We start from the raw sequence: 25,915 nt of genomic DNA, 5'->3' as shown, positions 1-25,915 counted from the left end.
GTTGAGGTATCACCTATGCCACTGCTAAACAGGAAAGTGAGAGCTTCATATACTGATCCAGTGAAGGTGTCAGTGCCACCCCTAGCATGTGGTATTACTCAGGTTACTACTTTCATCTTTGCTAAAGCAGTATCTATGGTAAGGTAACAGCCCAAAAACTGCATAATATAACATGAGGGGAAAAAATAAAAATAAAAAAAGAAACAAACAAGTAAGAGCAGTGAGGAAAAGGCCTTTAAAACTTTTGTACTGTTGTGGCTTTGTTCTGCTATTCAGAAAAAAAAAATATTAAACAACCTTGCAATAAGCTGCCTGAAGCAAGCTATTTTTGAGTTTCGACTAGTTTAATGACTACTCATTTCCTCACTCCAGAGGCATACCTGTAAGTGCCACAGGCCATATAGGAGCAAACAAGCGGCTGTGGTAGTTAGGAGAAGAATATGCAGTGAACACTCGCCCATTAAGTGCAAGCCTGAAGGACAGATTGCGAATTGCCAACAGGGGATCCAACAAGCAAATCATAGAGATGTAAGAGCCCGCCATTCACACAAAATAACTTTCATTTCTTTAAAATTACCTTAACTGTGCACTCCTATGTCAGAAGTTCGCATCCAGAAAACATCGCGGAGTTTGTTTCTTTATTAAGCAAACTCTCTCTCACTTATCCCCAAGTTTAATGGAAGTTGTTTCAGCTGCTGTGAAGTTTCAGAGGACACCAGATAAATCTGCAGGAGCCGAGAGTCTTACAGCACGGACTACCACCATGCTAAGAACACAAAGGAACTATATCTAGTGTACGTGACCCATGGTTGTGGCTGTAAAATACATCTCACCCAGCACTCTCATGAATAATACATCAAATCCACAGCAGTAGATTGGTCCACCGTAGGAGGACTGCAAGGACAAACTTCAACATGCTTTTTCCTTTTATATCTGAAGACTGAACAGCTTGAGAAGGATCCTAGAGAAATATGATGTCTTATTCCAGTACTGGCTACCAGAGATGGTTTCTCCTCACACTTCGCGCTGCAATAATTTGAAATTCTTACAATGACAGATACTGTTCCTTGTATTGCAATGTTTTGTTGCCACAAACATGAGCCTTTTCCCATTCTCTCCGTAACCACACTGAGGACTCCAGCTGAACCAGGTCAAGGGCTCTTTCAGCTGAACCTGAAACACCACAGCAAACCGCCACCCAAGACAAACGGAGGAGCTGGTACAAAATTATGTTGCCAGATTGAATTTGCACAAAAATGCCCAAAAGGAGCAGCTGTGATCTGGCATATGCCAGGTTTGATCAGACACTACCTCTCCTCCAAAGGCAGTGTATCGTTCACGTCACGCCATTGCCGATTTCCTGGAAATAAGGCAGTCAAAAAGCACACTGCCAACTCACCCGTTAGCATGAACATGGAGTCCTGGCCCAAGTCTAGTTTTGTTTGGGTTTTTAGGTAATTTACGTAACTTATCTAGTCTTCACATCAGACTAAAAATAGGACAGAGAATGCAGATGGCATTGTCATTTTCCCTTTGGCCATGTACTAAGGGCAATGGTTGCAGGAAGCTTGGACTGTAGTGTAGAGATTTGGGGTTCTTAAATACCTACCCTCTGAAACTGTACAGCTGTCTACAGTTGTTGCTCAGGATAACTAGAAAAAAAATACCAAAATCTCCTACTGCCACTCAAAGCTTACCATTTCCAGGAACACACAGCTCAATAAAATGCAATAGAAAGTCATCGCTGATCAAGAACACATCCTGCCTCATATCCAACCACACGCTGCTGCACAAGACAGCCTGGAACCAGAAGTCACAAGCAAGGAAAACTAATTCAATCCCCTCCACACAAACATAACACTTTATGTGCTGGACTGAACAATTCAAAGACTCAGCGTCTCTCCCAGTTACCACACTTCTCCACCCACTACTCTCTTCTTAATTCATTCGGTAAACTGACACCCTCCCCCCCCCCCAAGCTGTAACTGAAAATTATAATTAACAAGATGACAATACAGGAGGAGAAATCTGGTCTCAATCAGTATTGAATTCTTGCATTCTTGCTCGTTGAGAAAGGAAGGTAAATTTCATTCTGAATTTTGCACAAATAACTGCAACCATTCAGCATGGCCTCCTGAGATTTTGCTTTCACTAGCATGATAGAAAAAACGCATTTCCTAAATTAAATAAAAAAATAAAGGAACACTCTAATGAATGGGAGCCCAAACTGCCATGGCAGGTAACCAGGATAACACAAGATCACGTTGCAGGCTCTGAATCTGCACCGACTTCCATGCAGCTTCTTCCCCACTTTTTAGGGGGAGACCACCGAAAGCCACTTGCCTTTGCACAGAAGTATAATTCTGACCACACGTTCTCTGAAGGATCACAATTGTAATGTGCCTAGGTCTGAAGCTAGACATATAAATGAAAAATGTGCTATGATGAATACATGTATCAAATACAAAGCACCAGAAATTCTCTCCCACAAACACACACTATTTTAATTTCAAATAAATTGAAGCGTGGTACTGCAACCATCAACACTACTGTTTAACTGGCTGGAGGCTGCTGTTGAATAACGCAACACCTTAGCTCCCAAATAGGATTACGTTTTTTGCCTTAAAATTTGACTGTTTTGTCCAGCTCAACAAGGATGAGGACAACGAGAAAGCCTCCAAAATAGCAAACAAAAATTGCCACCCCAACTTACTGTCTCGAGAACATACTCCAGAAATAGACTCCTCCACAAGAGCAACTTTGTCTTACAGATTGCCTAAAATTCTGACAAATGGGCAACCAATCTTACACGCTGCCTCTCAGATGGGGAAGATCACTCTTTAAAAATCCACTAGTCCATGCCTAACAGTGAAACTACAGTGTATCCTGTATACCCATGTTACCCAATGTCATCTAGAAATTAATGTGGTGAATTAATTTAAGCAAATATTCCCCTAGCTCTCAGCAGTTTTCAATGAAACCATTAAATGTTCTTCTCAACTGAGTCCACTGTGAGAAAACACGTGCTGAGAACTTACCTTTCCCTTCCCACTTTGAAATCTGTGCACTGCATGTTACTTAAGTAACCATCCTGGACCATTCATTCTCAACTAAAAAAAACCCCTGAAACTGGCTATTAAACAGACACACCACTGCAATCCAAAAGGACAAAAAGTAAATTTCCTTCAATTGTGGTGCAGAGATAAGGTATGAGTAAGAAAACACTCAAATACAGTTTAGTTTAATGGAAGTAAAATGTTTCACATATCCTCCAGCAATAACCCCCAAAAGATCAATCTTCACAGCCTTTACTTCAATAGTTTCTCACTCCAGGGCCGTTCCCAAAGCCAATTCAATTCTTCCCATGAGCTGCCTTCCCTTCAATGATACCTACCCTCTTCATGCTTAAAATCTATGCCAGTTTGTGTTTCTGTCAATTCCAGCCTGACCTGTTCATGAAACACAAGAAACTGTCTCTTATCAGATCTGTCCACAAGCCACCCAAACCATTACAAGATTTTCTCCCAGTAAAGGCTGGGATCAAAGCCAATCGCACTGTCAGCATGAACTCGGACACAGAGGAAGTCAATACAACATGGGACTTCTCAAGCTATGAAGTACGTCTCATCACCACAAGCGATAAATGAAAACAGAAGTCCTTTCTCCTCTGGGAGCCACTTATTTTCATAAGAAGTGAAGCCTGATTTTAAAAGATCAATTGTTCTGGGTCACAGTCAGATCTACACTTCAATATCTGTAAGATGATTAGTATCAGTTGAGGACAAGACATTATTTTGAGCTTCAGAAAACATAGCGATGCGAGGAAACTGGACCTGGAGATACCCGAGAAAGGCATAGATCTGGCTATAGTTTAATGTCTCGCCTACGACCAGGGTCCTAAAGAGCCTTCCTTACTCCTCTGTGTATCAAAATCCGATTAAGAGTTCGATGCATAACTCAAACCCCACTTCAACACTCTGATTTTGGCTTCTTTCTCGCCGAGCACGGGGGATCGGAGCTGCAGCCCTGCCCAACACCGAAGAGGAGTCAATCAGCTTTCCGACCCCAGCAGAGTTACAGATTTAAACCATCTGAGGCCTTAAATCTAGGCAGCAATGAGAATAGTATTCTCTTCTCTAGGTATTTCTATAATCCTTATGATGGCATTACTAGAAAGACAATCCCGGTCACGTTCCTAACGCAAAGGGTCACTCTGGTTGCTTGACCCAAGTTGCCGCTAAACTTCACGCTGAACAGAGTGAAAGCAGGACACAGGCAAATGCAGCTGAAAAACACCATTACAAGGACTCCGCTTAGGAACGCTGATGAGAGTCCAGGCATTTTAATTACATCACACTTATATTTCCATACTATTTAAATAATTATTTGCATATAATTTATTTCATTTATTTGCATGCCTATCATAGGATTTGGGACATTTTATTAAAAGGTAAAATAAATAGTATTTCACACAAAGCAATTTTATAGGAGCCTTGCAGTGAATGAATTATAGGTCAATACAATGAACAACAAAATAAAAATTACCGCATAAATAATGAAGTCCCTCAGTCTTCCCATGCCACCCCCGTTCCAGTAATCATACTGGTTCACTAAATACTAGAATAATTTCCACCATTCAAATTAAACAGAATACAACTATTTCATTTACACACACGAATCAGCATCCGTGTCCACAGAACATCAAAGCAGACATCCAGTCTGCAGGCAGAAAGTCACAGAGTTTTCTGGTATGTTTGGACAGCATTCAAAATGTTACAATTTTTCCACCTCAAAACACACATTGTAAAAATGTATCTTTTGAAAAAAAGTTCAAGCTAGACTGATTCAGGGATCAAAAAAATTCTTGCCCTGCTCCTCCTGCTTGACTTGTTCACAATCGATTTTTATTATAAAATTTCTAACAATAACCTTAAAAAAAAAAATCATATCAACAGTAGGGTCAGAACACAGAAATTGGTGGATGCTCCACAGAGAATCTGGTTTGGTATTAGACTTGGATAAAGCTGAATGAGTTGGGGGAGTTGGTTGTTAAACTGGAAATGGGTGAAGAATGGGTTTTTATTGAGGAAAGTCAACATGAGAGAGGGAAGGGACAGGTGTTGAGCTAACATTACTACCATCAAAACCGATTTTGCTCAGACAGTAAGGAGGAGTTTGAATGGAAAACAGCACAGCATTATTTTATGGTTTTTGCTAAACAAGCAAAGAAATCCTGACTACAAATTCAGGAGATGAGAGACAGGTGGTGGTCAACAGAATAACTTGCAAATTTCAAGAGACAAATACAGCAGATAAACATCTAGCGGTATAAACTGAGGACAAGACGTGAAACCATGAAAGAAAAAGAGTTAGGTATATCTTAGGGTAAAAAAAACAAAACAAAACAAAGCACTGATAAGAACTCTTATCAAACCAGTCTGAAGTATACCTGATGTAATTTCCACTAAATTTCTCTTAATTTCAACCAACTTTGATATTAAAAAGAGAAATACTGGCATCTATTTGTGGAACGACACTATGTGGCACTTGCACCTTCTGTTTTTCTTTTGCTCCAATTGGTAGAACCAGTGATCCTGCAAGAACACGTACTCAGTCACACAGGGGACACTATTACCTTGTTTAGGTCACCAGTGACCAATTTTGACAGGAGAGATTTCTGTCCATATTTTCCAGTGAAAGTAGATTCATAACGTTCTTCAATATATTGGGATTTTATTTGTTCATGTTTAACAGCTTGACAGCATAGAGAGGTAATAAATTACTCTTTTACTTTTGGATTCAAATCTGGACTATGCCTCAGTTCCTTAGTAGCTTAGAACTGCACTACACAAGAGCAGTGCTTTTTTTTTTTCTTTTTAGAATTTTATTGAGATGCATTCACTGTTTAAAAAACAAACAAAAAACCAACCAACCAACCACCCACCACCAAAAAACCCAACTCCCACTGTATCATAAGCATTAACAGTCTTTCAAGACCAAATCCTGCAGATGTGTAAGGAGGACACATAAAAACCTTCTACAATTTGGGAATCCCCCTACAACTGACCCAACAGTACAGGGAGCTCCACACTTTTTGGACAACACTTGCTCTGCAGATGCAGCTTTCACTACCGCCAGTCCAATATACCCTCACCACCTAAAGGGAAAGTGTAATTAATGGCCTGATGCAAGGATCTCAGTAATCATGTTTATTCTGTCATGTCCTTTTAACAAGCATAAGTAGATAAAATCCTAAAACATTGAATATTGTTATACAACTACCTCCTTGTGAAAATATATTCAAAAAACTCTTCCCACCATTTCATTTCCTGCTGATTTCATTTGCCTTGCTTCTGCCCATCATTCCACTACTTTCCTTCCTAGTTCCAGGTTTTATTAACTTGAGTAAAAGTGATTTCAGTATTTCTACTAAAGCAATACTCAGCAGATGTCTAGCATCTATATTTATACAACTCTAGAACTGGTAATAAACATGATTTTTGTATTGCCACACTACGTTTTTTAATGAGACATCATTCCTTGTCTGTGTTTACCAAGAATTACATTGGCCACAACTGAGTCCTCCTCCCATATTATTACACCACATAACAAGAGTTTGGAAGACTGAATGGAAACTTCTCGTTATATATGAAGGAACGCTTTATAGCTAAAGATTGGCGTTATTCTCCCCGCGTCTGTGGACGGCAGGGCTACTCAGACATATGCAGGAAGGTATCTAAGGGGAGGGAGATGCCTGGGAAGGCATTAGGTGTAAACGCTCAGACTTTAGAGCTTATTTCCATCCAGATCCCAACCACAGTGACTTTCACAGGACTGTGCCAAAGACATTTGTCCAGGACCGAGTGTGTGGTTCCTAGATGACGTCAGATGTCCGGGCAGCCAGCCAACTTCCTATGGAAGTGATTTCAATATTGCTGAAGTTCAATCTAATTGTATTTATCATATGATTACTTATGTAAGGAGCCAGCAGCTTGCACAGGTAGCCTATATTTTTTAATCTAATAGAATAAAATATGTTTTGAAAATACAACGAAAGAGATAGATTGAGGTAAACAGAAATCATATTCAAATTTCATGCCTTCCTCTAAAGCCACTTATTCCAGAAAGGAACAGATGTTAGCCAAGACAAATTCCATCCTTGCTCAACTGGCACTTAGCCTATGATGCAAAGCAGAGTATTTTCTCACCTGCAAATTTACAATTGTTCCATACCCATAATTATACTCTAAACATAAAGCCTTGCCCCTTCTACTCATGCTTCATAATAGGTTCTCACTGCCCCAAGGCTTTTCACAAAATTTGCTCGTTTTTTCCCTTTGAGACCTTTCTCTTAAAACTTTTCTGTGATGTACAAAAACTCCATCCAACTAACCAAAAAGCCAAACAAATTTGAAGACGGTTATGCTACAGGTTACTGAAACGACCATTCCTCTTCCTGGACCATATAACATCAGTACTTCTATGCACGCTTTCATCTCTCTGTATTCATTCACCTACTGCCTCATTTTTTTACTTAAGTTAAAACTGCACATGATCAAGCACAACTAAGCCCTGTCGTGTGACCAGAACGCTGATAAATCACTGTCCCACAGGCAATAAGCAGTGCCACATCAGGTGGCAGTATTCTGTAATGCACTCATGATCATAAAATAGTTGATTGTTAACAAACAAAAATAGGAAGCTGGTGAAGTTCCTACCATGTTAAAGCAGGGCACTGAACTTACTACATTCACGTCATCAGGACTCAGAGCATTCAGAGATTAATATGCTCTGAGATACGCTTTGAAAGAGAAGAGAAAGAATTAATGCAACTCCTCGCCTTCCTCTCTACTCTTTCGGCCCCAGTCTCCTCTCCCAGTCCTCAAAAAGGAAATATGCATTCACAACACCCCAGTTCAGATTTCAGATTCTGGCAGAGTGTTTCCAAGGTCTTTGCTGTCCTTTCTGATCATCCCTCTCTCCTAAGTAACAGCTTAGAAGTTCAGTGACAAACAACAGGAGGACAGCAGAAAAGGCTCTGTCCTTCAGCAGTGCCTTCAGGATTCAGCGTATGTCTGGAGGACTATACTAACCATAATCAGATTCCCTGTTCACTGCAATCTCATGAATAAAAATTAAAAAAAAAAACCAAAAAACCCAAAACCCAATCCAATTAATCTTCTCCTCTGTCGTATTTTTTGCACAGGGCATATTTGCAGTAGTGTTCATCACTTATCACTATGAAGTATATTGTGTAACAAAGTGCTTGAAAGCATTCTGAAATTTTGGAGAATATGAATGGGAAGTGTCCATCCAGGTAAGCAAAATATTAAGTTAGAGTTCTTTATTATACCAGCCAATGTTTAAGAATCTCAGTTCTTTCAGCTTCATTAAAAAATGTTTTGTCATAATTTGTTATGTATGTCACAAATGTTAGATGAACATTAACATATTTTATTTCAAAGCTTATTCTGCTATCTTTACACTTTTGCTTGTGTACCAATTAGTGCCATTTTGTCATTTATAGCTTTTTAGTAATATTACACACAACCTCTCTACAGTAAGTGATCCACTAGCCTGAACAGTCCATTGTATTAGGAATGCAAAAATTAAGGTTGCCTGTCAGACTTATGTTTTACAGAATAGCCCCACCCAACACACACACAAAAAAACCCAAACAAAAGAAAAACAAAAATATCCCCACTCCTGACACAAAGGTCATATCTTTGCCAAACTTCAAGCACGTGTTCTCAAACAGGAAATAAAGCTTTTCAAGAAAACTTTTTAATAGGTAAAACAAACAGCTTACTAGTTTTCCTTGCTGTTATCACAACAGCTGACCTATTCCAGCTAATTTGGCAAGACAAGGGAGTCTACTTGATACAAACCTTATCATGAAATATTTCAGCCTACTTATAAAAAAAATGAATGTGATCCAACTTCCCAAGCTTAGCTGTTTTTTACAAAGCTTTTCCCCATTGCAACCACGTTTCCATTGGGATTATAACCCTAAGCAATCACATAAACAAAACTGAATTTCTGTGAGGGCCGTGACCCCACTTGCAGCTTCCTTTGCCCATCCCGAGTCACCACCTCTCACTAGGGGAAAACCCTGCGACAGGGGCAGAGGAATGCACAACCCTACGCACAGGATACTGACACTCTTCATTTAAAACATCAGGGAACAAAAAGTATTTTCAAGTTTTGTCAAGGATTGCCACGATCAGGCCCAAATCAAAGTCCCAGGCAAAAGCAAACCCGAAAAGAGTAGGAAATGAAGGTCTACAACTCCAGACTGGCTTTTACCCATGGAAAACACACGCTGTGACAAGCCTTACTTTGGCAAATTCTAATACAAATCACCACCGCTACTCGAGCCCATCTTCAGTCACTTCCAGTTATTTTGGTGTTGCCAATGCTCATGCATGGAGTGGCTCACACATATATTTATTGTATGATTCTTCTGGTAAATTAGTATAAGTAATCTCTATATAGTGGAACCATCTTTTATAAGTATCAATAAACAGGGCCTTACAGGATTCCACATGATGAAAATAGGATACCAGATCCAAATACTGTGCTTTTAAAATAATTCTTGCCTAAATAAGATGTTAAGAAAAATAGGCCATGAATATAGCCTAGAAATCCGGAACCGCCTCACAACACAACAGTCACACACAGGACGCTTCACAGGTAAACACAGAACAGCAAGCATTTCAAAAATTGTCCAGTTTGGTTTATAATCGATTTTGTTAACCCACATTTTGCTTTTGACTTAGCATATTTTGGGACCACAGTTATGCAGCAAAAAAAATAGATGTCATTTTCAGCAATTTATAACCACACAGATAATAGTCTTCTTAAGAGCAGGCCCAAGGCTGTATGCACAGATCTAACTCTGCTTTCTCCGCATATACATTATGCAATGCAATGTAGTAAGTATGTAACCATGAAGTCACACACTATATTGCAAATAGGATACAGTATTCTTCAGTGACCCAGGAGAAGGCAAGCTACACCATGTTCTATCTGTGATTCTTCCCCCCCTCCCATTTCATTTTCATAATGGTCCAGCACTTATTTTGCAGACTTTTTATACCTTCCCCTCTCTAAGATATGTAAATAATTTAGTCAACAGTAATGCATTATGCAATTTATTTTCAGCCAACAGCACAGCCTTCGTTAGGTGCAATTCATGGGAAGCAGCAGTTAATTATGGTAATTCATCTGCAGACCTAGGTGAGCAATTTCACTGTTATTCTGCTATCCTACTTAATATGCATATGCTGTATAAGAGCAGTTAAATGGCAACTTTCAAAACTGACATCCCAAGCCCTGATTCTATAACAAGCTCTGAACCTGGGCTTTGAGGCAGAGCTACAGCAAACACCACTTCTGGGAGGCGAAGGAGTCAATTTAGACAAAACAACTTGCAAGATCAGGGTTTAAGGTAGTCTACTGAATAGACCTCTACAAGATCCTAGAAATAATTCTATGCTATTGTATTGCACTATTTGTGGAATGGTATGTGATCATATAATTAGAGATCATACAGTACATTCACACAAAGAATACTTTAGGGCTTGCTGGGGGGGTGAGGGGGGAGCTCTTTTAAAAAAGAAAATCACATTATCTGGAAATTCAGAGCTAATCTCAACAACTCAGAAATTCTACCAGAGAGCTTTTCCTTCACAAACTGTAGAGGAATACATTTCAGGTCTGATTTCTGCCTGAGGAAGAATTAGTTCCAAACAAAACCAGCTGAGGTTTTCAGTCATCAAGATGTTAAAAGTCCAAACAAAGTATTTAGGAAAATAATCTGAAATATGTGTCAATATTAAAAAAAAAATAATAATTTCTAAACTGCAGCTCTATGACTGCAATGACGGGGAGCAAAGATGGCATTTGGTTCAGAACCGACACTGAAAGAAGCGCTCTGGACAGGTGCAAGACAAATACCATCGGTTTGGTAGCTGAATCAGAGCAGAGGAGAAAACGAAGGGCGGGTCTCAACTAGACGCAGGAGCGTGGCAGTTTCCTGGAGAAGCCTGTGCTCAAGCACAGACTAGTTAACCCCTCTGTTTGGGGGAAGGCTCCAGCCTCTTCTCCTGTTGACCCAGGCCGGAGGCCATCCGGACTGTCCTCTCTGTGAAACTTCTTTGGGGCAGCCCGAGCAGCAGCAGCAACCTGACCCAGCACCCGCTCCCCGGGGCGTCTCAGCACATGCCTTTCAGCAGCCTTGAAAGAAGAGTCCTTGATCTTGGGGCTCTTCTTCACTGCACCTTGCCTCCACCCTTCTGTAGCCTGTCTGCAGACTTCAGAAACCGATTGCTAAATGATCCAGCTTGCGTAACTTTGAAGAGCATACAATTACCGAAGGGCAGCCTTCTGCCAAATCCCTGCCCTCCCAAGTGAAGCACAATAAATAGTGCAAAAATCACTGAAACTCCACTCGCTTTGGAGAACGGGCAGCCAGCTCAGCCAGGTTTGTATGTGCAGCGCTGGTCTTCAGCCATAAACCAAGCCTAGAAACCTGCAAACCCCCCCTCAATTAAAAGCTTAAAGTCGTAATAATTTTAGATAGTCACCACTTTAACGATAGAAGGCACAGAATTTGTACATGAGCATCTTGAAGGTCTCAGTGGAGGACAGGTCCAAGATACACGCACAAACATTCAGACAGTTTTAATTTTAACCTTATACACTTTGACATAGCCGCAGGACTAAAACATTAGTGGTCTCTAGCTTGCTTATGACTGACTACATATGTTAGAATGTGTTTTGCCAAAACTCATAGCTAAAATAAAAACAAGCGTTCAAACAGCACAAAACTTCATAAACCAAATAAACAAACACATTGCAAATATTTAAGACTTCCAAGCAAAGGCTACTTCTGTAAATTTCAACATTTAAACTGGCAACAAAGCATTTCAGACACTGAAACAAATGACTGGCTAAAAAATGCTACCCTGTTGTCATCATCATTTTAAACAGCTCATTTTTCTGTTCTCCTGAAACATGCATGGCACTCAAATTATAACTGAACAAATGTACATATCCCTAGCTATTTAAAACAAAAAAAAATTGGAAACATTAAATTTAAATCTTTTTGCTTAACCCAAGACCAGAAAACTGTCAGCCCCGAAAATTAGTTTTGCAGAGCCTTAATGCATCTGAAAATGGCTTACTTGCTAAACATGACAAGCAAATTCTGAAATAAAGGGAAACCCTTTCCCTCAACACGCACACTAATATTTTTCTTTCCTGAAGGTTGGATCATTTCCAGAGAACCTGAATTGACTTCAATGGAGTGATAATATATTTCTTATGAAGAACATGTAGACTGCCTCAGAATACAAGAAAATGGTTCGACTAAGAAAGGGCTTCACTCAGCTCTTCTAAAAATACCCAAGGATCACACTTAAAAGTGATTTTTTTTAACAATTAGGGCTTGAGTACACCAACAGCTATATCTGCTGATATATAGATATGTATTGCGCTAAACAGGAATTAGACACTTTCTTTCTGGAGTCATTCCAAAAAAATGCAAATGCACTGTAAATTCACGCTTTTAACTTCAAGCCATGCAACACAGTGACTGCAAATACATTCTTGTAAAGTTTAAGGGATTTATTAAAGTGCTAGCAGGATTTTCTTTTTAAATTAGCCAGAGGATACTTCTCAGTGTAGAGGATGCTGAAAATAAGAAAAGTCATAATATAAAAGCACGATTTACAATAGCAAAACCCAAATGTATACAACTTTAAGTACTATTCCCAAACTGAAGAGATTTCCCAAAATTAAAACACTCCCTAAAATTTCATTTTCCAGCAGATGAAAAATATCCAAACAACATACGAAAACAAGACAATGTAACAGAAAGCGTGTGCTCATCAGTATCACAACTGTGCTCGCCAGGACTGCGATGCGCTTTAGGAGACACTTATACCGCTGAGGAAAACTCTCACCAGCAAGCAGCGTGCTACGTTAGGACTGCACATCTTGCATAAGCATTTCTCTTGACAAGACCTGCAATGCTCTATCTGCCCGGCGCACGCAGCTCTGATACGGAAAATACCACTGGTTCTTAGTAAAGGGCATAAAAAAAGATTTTCATACAAACTTGTAAATTTGCTTAACTATAAATTTATAAACAAGAACCATTTAGGAAGTTATTAAGGAAGACTTGCCCAAATGAAATTGTAAGCACATGACAAAGATCATGTCACCACTTCTGTCTACTTTATATATGGACAAATCCAAGCAGTCAAGACAGTATGAGTAATGCGATCACTACATACAGAAAGGTTGGTGTCAGACTGGCTTAGCCATTAGCTGGCCCACTGCAGTCTGCAAAGATTTTGTCCCATAGCAAAGCTGATAAGAAGTTCGTGGCCCACCCTTACCTATTATAGATAGTTCATTCCTATGGATATGCTATAGTTTACTGCCACCTTCATGGTAACAACGCAGGCATTTGTGGAGTCATGCTGTAAACTGGTTCAGCAAAACCACTTGGATTTTAATACCCCCCCAAAATAGCAGTAGGTTTTAATGCAATCCTTCCAGAGATGATGTTTGTAGGACCAGTAAACCACTGTATCGGCATGGCGGAGGAGTCAACAAACTGTGGCAGAGGATGGAAACTTTCTTTCCAGACAGGGAGGTTCACAGAGCTCCACCTGTACCTTTGTGGTGTGTCTCCATTCTATCAAGAGCAGGGTCAGCTTAGGGGTCCCCACCACCCCGACTCCCATCTCCGCCGCTGGGACAAGCAGCTGCTTGCATAGCTGTGCCCTGAAACCCATCCCTGAAGTGGCTCCACCAAAAAAGTTCAGCCTTTCCCCGACCCCAAAGAGCTACCAGAGTCTGGAAAAAGTGCAGGCATCTTAAAACTTCATATAAGATTGCATTTTCAGGTTACTAAGGACACAAACATGCCTAACTTTATGAACCAAGTAGCCTGATTTCAACATGATTCTTCATCGTGTATGGGCACTATCAGAAAATATTTCCAACGTGAAGGACCATGTTTTGTCCAACATAAAACAAAACTAGAAGGCAAGCACAAAACCTACGAATACAAAAGCAAGCAGAGGCTGAAAAATAAAACAAAAGCCACTTTACACTGCTATGCAGCCTTTCACCAGAAGATCTCAGGGCACTGAACTGGTCTGAAAAAACTCCTGTTAAGTATTAAATCACTGGTGCATAGGTAAATTTCTTAATCCATTTGCTAAGGTCACACAGGGGCAGAAATAGCAGATAATCCTGACACCAGCTTTCTGTCCTAATCGTTATGCGGACAGAAAATCTTCAGTGATGTAAACTAAAAATAAAGTAAATACAGTTATCTGTTACATACAGGTATAGTAGGTCAACCCAGAAAAGCAAAACTGTGGGTGTGGGGATCGGAGGTGTGTCTCTGGGGATCCACCACAGATCTAGACAAGCCTATGAAAATTTAGAGAGAGAATTTATAACCAGAAAGTAATTCCATAATTTCCTCTATTCAAGCAGTCCCTATGAAGGGACTGTGTAGACAAACTGCAGCTGTGCTCAAAAAAAAGTCTGAAAACCTTGAACAGTAACCCATAGGATATATTCCATGACTGTATAGTACCCACATTAGGACGCCAAAAGCTTGCCATTCATTCTGTATTGAAATTAAGGCAGTATTTTACAGATTGCCTGTAAGCCACCAAAACTGGAGAAGTCTTCTAATACCAGAGGGCAGACAGACACACAGCTGACATTGTTGACATGCAGTCAAGAAAGCTATGACAATTTCCACCAGCTTGAAAATTTCTACCACCTTTAGTGCCATTACATATGAAAGCATCCTGGTAATACCCACTATGGAGCTCTGACAATTCAAGACCATTTTGGTGAATGCTCTTGTTTTGGTATATAATACACTGCAAACACCAGTTTTCGAAGAGGAAAAAGCAAGACTACGAGCTGACAAAAAGAGAAAAACCTATTTGATGAATTAAAAATACTGAACCAGACAATGAGCTACATTGGCATCATTAAGATGTACTAAAAACAACAACATAATAAAAAAATCACTGTAGGCAGGTAAGACTAATCTTTCTGTTCTTCCTTAGGCAAACCTCACAGCAATTTCAATGGGATTCTCCTCCAGATATGGCTGGATGACTGCATCCACAGCCTCCACATGCCAAGTTTGCTCCTGCAGCCAGTCGCTATTGCATCCATCTTAGTTACACTACACATATCCTGATTACAGGGATTTATAAACAGCAAGAGTAATTTAGAGGTGATCCACAAAACTGTGACTTCAATAGAGGTGAGGTTCACTGTTATCATCTCAAGTGTCAACAGTTTTGCGGTAAAGGACTTACATTTGAAAGACTTTCAAGCAAAAATCTTTTACTGACTTTCTCAAAAGCACATCTTGCATTCTCTCTGTCCCAAGCACATCTATTTCAGAGACAGAATACAAGCCTGCTATCCATAGGTTTCGCTGGGCAACAAGGTACAAGAGAGTTTATGATGCATTAATCTCTTCCGTTTATTTTCTTAGGTTCTGGACAGCAAGACACCAAATAAAAATGGTGCTTAAATATCAAGCAACAGAGTATTTCATATATCACGCATTTTCTAGATGTGAACTCTGTAAAGACGGTCTTTCAACTCCGAAGTCGCAATTCTGCACACTCATCTGTGCAGCACAGGACAAAGGCGCCTGTGCGCACGTACCAGCTCGCAGTCTCAAAGCGGTGTTTGTTCACCCAGAACAATGGGGCATGTGAGTTGTCAACACTACCCACAATAAAAACAATAAGATAAGGCTGCCACTGATTTCATCATGACTGACTTTGTTTTTGCTAATTTTAAGTCACAATGTCAATAAAAATTTATTGCATAAAATCCCTTAGTTTAAAAAGCCCAACACTAACCTCACAGTGCGCTGAGGTTTTCACTCAAACTTCCTCAGCTTTTATCATTTGTACTAAACACTCACACCAACTCCCCCCGAAGCCTCCCTCTGACTTCATCAAGAGCTGGATCAATGTTTTACGCCTAAAGCCAAGATTATTTTTATCAAATAAAGGCACTGCCAAAATTTGTCCTCTCTGTTTCCTGCCCTGCGTGCCTGTCCCAGCTACCCCTCTGCCCGCAGGCAGGCCCCTCGCTCCCCTCTGCTCGGTGCCCCACTCGCTGCCAGCAGCACAGCCTGCAAAGTGAGGCTTCCTCAGCAGTCCCGCAGGTTTCGCTCTGCCACGGACTGGGGCTGCACTGTCCAAACCCACCTAACCCCTCTGGTTCAAGAGGCCTACATAGGATCAAGTCCTATATGTAAACTTAACTAAAGTTAGGAGAAATGGGAAGAAAGCAGAGAAAACCCAGAGAACAGAAACAAAAAGGCACCAATACAGACAAAAGACCAGATAAGGAGAATGCAAAAGAAAGTCCAAAACGACAAAAAGAAGAGAGAAAGCGCAGAGAAAAACACAGGTAGGGGGATATTAGAAAATCAAATAAAGCCTTAGGAAGGGATAATAATAAAATGATGCAAACTGTCAGGACTGAGACAAAACACGCCAGTTTATTACATTAATTTGCCAAATTCGTGCTACGGCACGGACAAGGAAGCAGAGCCAAGCAGAGGAGAGGGCACGACCATACTGACCGTTGGAAGGGGTTAATTTTAGAAAGAAAAAAGCAGTACAGTCTTGCACCACTTGTCTTTTAATTATGCAGGGGGTGGCTTGGGGGGTTATTTTAATCACACAGAACAGCAGTAGGCCCAACAGCACCAGACTAACAAATATAGGCAGCAATAAGCACGTGGAAGTACATTACAGTTCCAAACTTTCACCATTTACAGTAACATCAATGCAAATGAAATCTAACCTGATCTCTGAACGTGTGTTTTTAAAAACAGTCCATTTCTTTCTTTTCACCCTGAAAAAACTCCATTCCACAAGCGGGTTGTTACAAACCACAGCTGGGAAAGTGGGAGGCACATTAACCACGCAAATAAGATTTTACATATTCTAACACCATCATTGCAGCTTTCTGGAGCTCTTCAGCAGTGCCCAGCATACACAAGCCTTGCTGCTGGCACAACAGAGAATCTCAGCCTACATAATGGACATACTCTTAGCTGGAGTCTGACGCTGCATTTCACATACTCTCCGAGTCTCTCATATGAAGTCATCCATAGCGTCAGAGAGCGAGTCAAAACACATCAAAAGTTTCTTCCGTGGCTACCTCTGAAAGTTTCCATCCCTTTAACCTTCATATAATTTTTTAAATTCTTCTTAGCATTTCTGTCAATACATACAGGATCTTTAGGAGTCCAGTTTTGTAGCCCAGTACGTACAAGCAACCAGTATCTCTCTAACACGAGATCCCAGCTGTGTCCCAGGCACTGGGACAACGAGAAGCGACTGATGGGAATATTCAGTTTGGTGCTTCCACAACCAGCCCACAGAACCACACAGAGAGCAGAGGGTTGATTTTTAAGACATAAGCAATGCCCATCGATTTTACCAGAAAGTAATATATCTGAGAGGGCTGTGGTGCCCAGGCATCTCAACAGGATGACCGAATGGTCGAGGAGGCTTTTTGTTTGTTTTTAATGGAACAGACTCTTAGAACTTAATTTCTAATGTATTTAGTGTGTACTATATGTACTGTAAGAAAGAATCTTACAAAGGGTCTTGATGAACTAGAAATAAATAATCCATATCAAAATAACCTTGCATGTGTAGACAGTAGAGGAACCAACTAACATGGACTTTGCCAACAGTAAGATAAACATACTGATATTTCTAACGTAATCAAAGGCCATTCAGAATCTGCCCTGGAAGAGAGTCACAGAAATACAAAGCATTTTTCTTACAACTCAAACAATTGTGACAAACATTTACTGTAATGGTGAAAGCTGTTAAAAAAAAAAAAGTTGGTTTCTATTAATCAGCTACATTTAGATATCTGTTCTTGCTACCAGATTAAGCTCACCAAAACTGCTTAGTAGGCTGTTTCATTGTATTTGCATTTAAGTTTCATCGCAATTCAACATATTGAAGTTTCATATTCCTGACTTTTTTCATCTTACACAGTGCTAGAAATTTACAGTTTAAACAAGACACACCAGATTGTGAAATTTAGTTGCGCATTTGAAATGAAGTGAAAAATCAGGTACCACGTCTGCATCATCAAAACATTCATATTATACAGCAAGTATGGACCCCGCTTCTCTAAATGCCAGATCTGTTGCATTAGCTATGGGAAACAGCTAATCCATTGCTACACAAGATATGCTTCTAGCACAATTTATTTGATGTCAGCATTAATAGATGGTTTGACAACACTGTTCCTCATTTTCCTCCATCCACATCTGTGCTAACTTTGCTTTAAAAGTACATTAAAAAGTGTTAAATCTGAACAAACGTAACCCCAAAGTAAATATGTTACAGCTTCACAAATATCATCATGGCAAAAATCCGTATTTTTACAAAGCACTTCCTAATTAAAATTTATCACCAAGAGTCTGTATTTAGAAATGCGTGTTTGTGTTAATATCCAAGCAAAAATTTCTGCACTAGAGAAGAATGTTGACATCCATACAAAAATTAGCTGTGATTCATTGTTTAACAGTTGTCTTCCCTTTACAGAACACCGCAGACTGAAGGACATATTGCCAAACTGAAAGCACCAATACTTCCTTTAACCTAATATAGGACAAATAAATACACTCCAACAGCTTCTAAATCTTGCACGTCCTACTTTTTTGACCCAGATCTCTTGTTATTTCCCCCATAGGTCTATGCAACATCAAAACTATTTTTTTCCCCACAAATTTAGACTTAACCTAAAAGAGGAAAAGTTCTCATCATTTCTGTGAGCTAAACAGACCTGGAAGCAGGGGGGAGGGTCAACAGACAGACTCATCTCTGTTAAGATCAACTGGTATTTTAAGGTAAAACTTTCAGCCACACTTAACGCTCTCCCAACTGCTGAAACTAATGGCAAAAATTCTCATTTGTTCCAACAGGACTGTAAGTTAGACCAGTATCAATGATAAATGAAAAATAATTAAATCTTTTTATTACTATTTTTACAAGGCAAAAATGTATTTTCAGAAGTCATGCTGACACTCGAGCATTAATCAGCCTGTCCAAAAAACACAAAAGAGCTGTAAAACTTGTTATTCCTCTCCTCGGCCAGCCTGGACAACTTCTTCCAGGAAATCAAACTGTCTCTTCTTTGCCTGGTACTTCTAGGGAACCATCAGGGGACTGAAATTCACCTCGCGTGTGCTCGCAATCAGGTGAATTCCCAGCTCAGAGTTTGCCGGCAATAGGTCACCCACGTGAAGAGCCTAAACTTTTAACACTGTTAACGTCAAATGGATGCAACTTTTAGGATAGGTTATATTTAGGGCTCTAAACCTTGACAATTTCTGTGGTTTTGGCACTGGGCACAGTATTTAGCACTACATTTTCATGAATAGTAAATATTTGACCCTTAACTCATAACCTTGGAAAAATGCTCCACGAATAGGCTGTACAGAGATGTTTTCTGTATGCTCTCTAGTCGCCGCCAGCAGGCACGTAGCTGCGTACAGAACAGGAAAGTTTCCAGAGTCACTTTCACAGTCCTTATTCATAAAAATCTACCATCGGCCTGACATCAGTGGGGTTCAGTGGGAGCTCTGCATGCAGCGGGGGAAGTGACTGAATTCCCCAAACCCACCAATGGGTTAAAAGAAGCACCAGCATTAGCTGCAGAGACAGCTGCTTGCCTGCCTTGCCAGGTTGGCAAAACTATTGCCCCACTGAGGGGGAAGGGAAGGCCTACTACTCACACCACATCAGCTAAAATTTCTAGTAACGCACCTCCAGCGATCTGAAGTAACACTCAGTATGTCTGCATATGGCACATGGTTGCAGAGAGTGTCTCTGTAATACACACTTACACTGAAGAGAGATTGAACTGAATCTCAGATCATAAAAGAAAAAAAAACCAAACAAACCTGTTTTTTCTCTGGATTATTCTGATTTTTTACTGCTAGACATTACTAATAAACACGATTGCTCCTTTGCAACATGGAGACTTAAGAATTACAACAATAAACACAAGTCAGAGTACACAACATAGCCTTTTACTAATACTGCTTCCAGAAAGAAACAGAAACTACACCCTAACGGGAGTTTGCAAAAGCCAGCAAACCACATGCAAGACTTGATTTTTAGAAATGCTAAGCACACACAGAGACTGCCAACTTCACATGCAACTGTGGGGACTCAGCATCTTTGAAAATATGACTGTATTAATATCTTACTTTACAGATGCAGACTCTTCTTAAGAAGAGTCATGTTTGCACCAAGCAGAACTACAGCACAAATCTAGGGGCCCGCTATCCACTCCCACCACACCGTGTTGTGCAGCTCTCGGAGCTGCGTGGGGTGTACAGAGCACCACGGAGGGCCACATGCGAGCACTGAACCAGCTCCAGTGCTACCAGGTTGACACCCAGTCTGCTTGCGTTACCCGTCCTGAAAGAAGGACGTATTAGTCTGATAGCATACCTAGCTATGTTGCTTCTGGAATTCAAGCTAACTTGTTTAGAAGGACCTTAGTATCTCTACGTAGCACTGAATTACGCCATGTACGCTTACATTCAAAGACCAAGAGGGGACTCTTTGAAAGATGCCACGTACATTGGCTGAGACAATCCTGTAAAGCTCCTCCTCATCACTTCGGAGGTTCTTTCAATAGTTTTTTCAGGAAGTTACACCAATTCACCAAGCCTTTTTATTATTATTTCTACAGGTAAGAAAATATTCTCAAAAGTCTTTCTAGCATCAGCCCATCCAAGAAAGTGAGTGAGCTGAGGGGTAAGCTGCAACACCTGCAACTTCACTCCTCGGCTAGCCAAGCCAGCTAGATCCTACGCACCCCACCAGTGCGTACATTTTCCCTTGCAGTTACACATCCTCCAGCTTGGAATGACCACTTATTTCTTAACAAGGAAGAATTTTTTTTAAGGCTCCTTAGCGATATAAAAAGGAGAGTCTAAAGGATGTCACAGAAAACTATGTGGTAAAGTATTAAAAATCAATGTTTCAGAGGGCAAGCTGAGTTACGGTTCTATAGATCCTTCAGAACCAATGGAAAACTCAACTTGAGCTCAAATGCAGCCATTAAGACTCCAGGGCATTTTGTATAAACAAGTTCAGCCTTGTTTTCATTACAAGAAGGAAGAAAAGGGCCTTCTCACCTTGGATTAGATACCACAAGACAGAACCCTAATGAGGAGTTCACAGTTTTCACACAAAGTGGCAGAGTGATTTCTAGACCAGACTTCTGTACTTTTTCACTCAACCTATCAACTCTCATAAAGTGACAGCTATGCTGCCTCATCTTCACTACTTCTTACCTCAAGTTAGCTAATTCAATTTTGCGAAATTAAAAGGAAGCCAATATATTCCCCTACAATTTCATATGAAAAGATAGATATTTCTTATTCCTCATTTCATTGTCATATTTTATCTCAGAGGAAACCAATTACGAGATGAATAAAGCGGTCTCCATCTACTCTGCTTGGGATCACTGGATGAACCTTTTTCTAGTAAAGGCACTCTTTTCATTAAGCTACTTTACAGAAATTAAGACCATCTAACTTCATAGTGCAGTGCTTAGAAAGCTGCATGTATTTGGGACAGGAGCAGCTAAATCAATAGCAGGAACATAGGAACGGTTTCTTCATCACCTGTTAATTTGAAGGTACTACATTAATGCTGCAATGCAACTCAAAAACACTGAAAAGAGCTGTCAATCATAGTTCCTAATGGAAAACTTCTGACACTTTTTCACCTAACACAAACACTTAAATTTATATTTAAAAATGAGCATGCAATGAGTATATTCTCGCAGTAGTCACTTTTTGTAGGAGCCAAACACGCATAATTACAGAGTGTGCATACACACTTTCACTTCTCTCCCAACCTGCAGCTACTTGCATGAGCTGATGTTTAGAGCTTTAAATATAGTCATTATTACACCCTATACTCTGTGTGTGTACGCACGCGCAAACACACACACACACACAAAGGATGGTCAGTACACATAACAGTACCACAATTCTCAATATAAACAACATGAATTAGATTAAAAATGAGTTGTACTTCAGTATGATACATTTCAGTATCACGATGTTGCAGTATTGACACAACACAGTCCTGCAGTACACCCTGTCCTTGCCCTCCTCTCCAAAGCGGACACCGAACCACTTTATGACCTCCCTATCCCGGTTCAGAAGGGGAAGGGCTGGCAGCAGGTTTGTCTCTCTCTCTTTGCTTGCCAGTAGTGTCCTCTCCAGCAAGGGGTCAGAATTCTCACGGGCACCACGATCCTGAGCAGCTATGGGTCCGGGGGGAAGGGAAGAGACAGGCAAAGCAAGCAAAAACTGGGGGGGTGGCTGTCTCTTGGCACTCCAGATGAGCAGAGGAACAGGATTAGTGAAGGAAAGGTGTCACGCCTGCCACTCCCTCAGCTTTCCCCAAAATGCTTAACAGCGCTATGATACCGGAAAAGTATCAGTGTCATGAAAGATTCACATCCTATTGCCCACCACTAATACAAAACACACTTAACTTCTGCGAGCAACTTCACAGACATCTGCAGAGCTTATTCAACCAAACTAGACCGCTGATGTTCACAAAGTTGTGTGTGTTTCTTTACAGGACTTCCTGACTTCTGCATGATTACATCCTTGTAGGATGTGGGTCTTTACTGCCACTACAAAATTTATAACAGCAAACACATTCTGACTCAAATGTGAAGTCCATGTTAAATTAAATTCCAGAACCAAAATCAAGTTAGGTAAAATAACTCAGTTTGCTTTACATTATTCCGATCTGTTCCTCCTAACTAAAAAATATTACCTGAAAACAACATTATAAGCAATTTTGACCATTTCCCCTAATCCATCCAGAGCCTCTTTATGCTTAGGGCTGTAGCGCTTTTTAGCATCAAACTCTTTCAGGATGGGAAAATGACTATGAAGTACTGCTGTTGGGTACTTAGCACTTATACCATGCCTTACAACTTCAAAGCATTACACAAACATCAATAATTACCATAAATAGAGTAAAACTGAAAGATGTAGTTATATTAAAAAAACTCACAGGGAAAAAAAAAATCGTAACTACCTGTTTGAAGGGGAAAAAAGCCTAAGCAACAGAATCTCCTGTAATTATTGCATTCTTTATGCTGTGCACACGCATTATGGCTGTGCACATTTAAATGAACAAAAATCATAAACTCTTGCACAGTCTTAAAAAAAAATTAAAAAGCCCAAAAGCCAAACCCCAACTCCTTTCATACATTTAAATTACATTTCCTTCCCCTTTCCTCGTGGAGTGAGAACTAAGTCTCTTCCAGGTGTTCTCAATAACAGTTTGGGAGGCATGCCACCAAGTTCCCAAGACACAGTACCACATGAACCCTGTTCTCATGGAGACAAATCCACCCTCCCCTAAGAAAACTTACGACAGTGACAGTGTACAGGCTCAGGTGATCTTAGGTAAATAATACGATACGTCATATTCCATTAGATCTCAAACAAAAGAAAAGAAAGAAGAAAAATCACTACGAGAAACCACAAAGTTTTCTACGGTCATTTACAGGGCACCACCTGCACGCTAAGCACCACCACCGTAACAGCATGGCCCTTGTTTCTCTGCGGCTAAGAGGGAAAAAGCCCTTCATACGCTCATCCACGAACACGTACCCACTTGCTTAAATTCAAGGACACTCAAAAGAGTTTGCAGAATCAGTCCTCATTTGAAATGCATTCTGAGAAGGCAGTTAACATACATGTGTCCAAAGGAAGGCCCCAAATCTCACATGAGCCTGATGTGGACAAGCCTTAAGGTTGCTCAGAGCAAGATGAGGGCCCAAAACTGCCCCGTGCACCCGAAACCTCAGGTACAACTCAAAACCCAAACATCAACTTTGCAAATGGTGCCCTCTCTCAAAGGGGCACAAACCACAGCCCCGGTGAACACCCAAAGGATAGAGACCACCAACACCAAAGGACCTTGTTCATACACTCAACATGCTCAGACATTTATTTTAGTACTACAGAACAGGAAAGAGAATTGGACATGGCCAGAATTTTTTTTTTTTTTTTTTAACGCAACAAAGACTTGGTTCTCCTGATCATGCCTCTCCTGCTTTAATAATGAAGAAGGAATATGTTTTGTGATCCCCCCTCCCATAAATCAGTTAGGAAACTGATTTACGCAGACAGGAAAACGAGGAAGTTGAGCACACTGGAGAGTAGTAAAAACTTCACCAGCAAACTTCACTTTCCTACACAGCGACCTACAAACCAAACTTTCCTCCAGACTCACGTGTCATCTGCAGCAACAAGCCTCTGCCATAAAGCACATATAAAGTTTGCTGTTCGGGGGATAAAGCAAAAGACAAGCGAGGGGAGACTTATTCTCTCAAGCTGCCTTAAAAGCAAATTTGATGGTGAAAGATTAAATTCACCTGGAACAACACAATAAGTTTAACCCTTTCGGGGTACAACAATAATAACAAGCCACATGTCGTGCTCTTGCAGGACCTATATCCTGTACCAAGAAAATGTATACATTGCATCAACCCTGCAAGCCTGTCTATAAGATGCAATGCACAATTTGCACCAGGGTTTCGGACAGCGATAAGCCCAAGAAGAGAAAGCTCCCGTGAAGTGCAAAAAAGCTTATTTCCCCCCCCCCCCCGCCCCAAACCGGGCCCGCTCCCTGCCACCACGGGGCATTTCACATTCCGCCCTCAACTTTCGCAGGAAAACTGATCAATAACTTGGCTGCTTGGCCCTGGGGGGGGGCACACGTCGGGCACGGCCCGTGTCCCGTTCCCCCCCCCCCCCCAAAAAGGAAGGGCCGGGCCGGGCCGGGCTGGGGGCGAACTCTGCCGAGCGGGGGAGGGGCGGCCGCCCCTCCCCCGCTCGGCAGAGTTCGCCCCCAGCCCGGCCAGGCCCCCCCACCTCGCTTCCCCCCCCCCCCTTCCCCTCCCCCTCCCCCTCCCCCCCATAAGTAAATATGCGGGGAGGGGGAGGGGAGGGCGCTTCTCCACACAAATCGGGCTAAAAATAGGCCGCTCGCCATGGCTCCCGTGTGCCATTCGCTGCCGAGGCCGGTTCCCCCCTCCCCCCTTCCCCCCCACCCCCACCCCATTAAATCCTTTAAAAAAATTGAAGCCGGGTGGGGGGAGGGGAGGCCAGCGGCGCGGAGGGGGGAGGGGAAGAGGGGGTGCCGTTTGCTTAAAAAAAAAAAAACAAACCAAAACCACCCACCCCCGCAACCCAGACCCACGGGAGTGCCCCCCCCCCGCACCCCACAAGCATTAATTAAAAAAACGGGGGGGGGGGGCAGTGAGGGGGGGGGCCGCGGCAGGCGTTAGGCGGGCGCCCATCCCCCGCCCGCCTCCAACCGCCACAGAGACAAACAGGGCGCCCTCCCCCCCCCCCGGCCATCCCCCCCCCCCCGGCCCGGCCGCGGCCCCTTCCCGCCCCGCACTCGGCCCGCGGGGGCTCGGCGGCGGAGCGCCCCGGTCCTTACCTTGCGAGTGGCGGCGGAGCGGCTGCTCCCCCCTTCCTTGGGAATGGAGGCACAAGAAATTCACCCTTGTTTGTCTCTCCTCCTTTTTTTTTTATACAGCCATATATATATATACACACATCTGTCTGTGTCTCTGTGTGTGTGTGTGTGTGTGTACACACGTATATGTATCGATAATATCTTTTTTTAGCTGAGGTGTCCACACCAAGAGGAGGAGGAGGAAAAAAAAAAAAGCAGGAAAAAAAAAAAAAACAAAAACACCACCACACACACACACAGGAGGAGGAAGAAAAAAAAAT

At 41.4% G+C, this 25,915-nt stretch overlaps 1 protein-coding gene across 2 annotated transcripts in view; it reads right to left on the bottom strand.

The window, feature by feature from the left end:
- The window catches only part of TBL1XR1 (TBL1X/Y related 1), a 114,372-nt gene extending 88,691 nt beyond the window's left edge, over positions 1 to 25,681 (bottom strand). For both annotated transcript variants that reach the window (XM_050902259.1, XM_050902260.1), the window contains exon 1: positions 25,617 to 25,681. The gene's annotated coding sequence lies outside the window, so the exon portion shown is untranslated. The remainder of the gene's footprint in view (positions 1 to 25,616) is intronic.
- Positions 25,682 to 25,915: the final 234 nt, after the last annotated feature.

The sequence above is a fragment of the Gymnogyps californianus genome, chromosome 10 (genome assembly GCF_018139145.2).
Source record: "Gymnogyps californianus isolate 813 chromosome 10, ASM1813914v2, whole genome shotgun sequence".
Lineage (NCBI taxonomy): Eukaryota > Metazoa > Chordata > Aves > Accipitriformes > Cathartidae > Gymnogyps > Gymnogyps californianus.
Note: the sequence above shows the minus strand (reverse complement) of the source record. Positions and strands in the feature narration are given on the sequence as shown.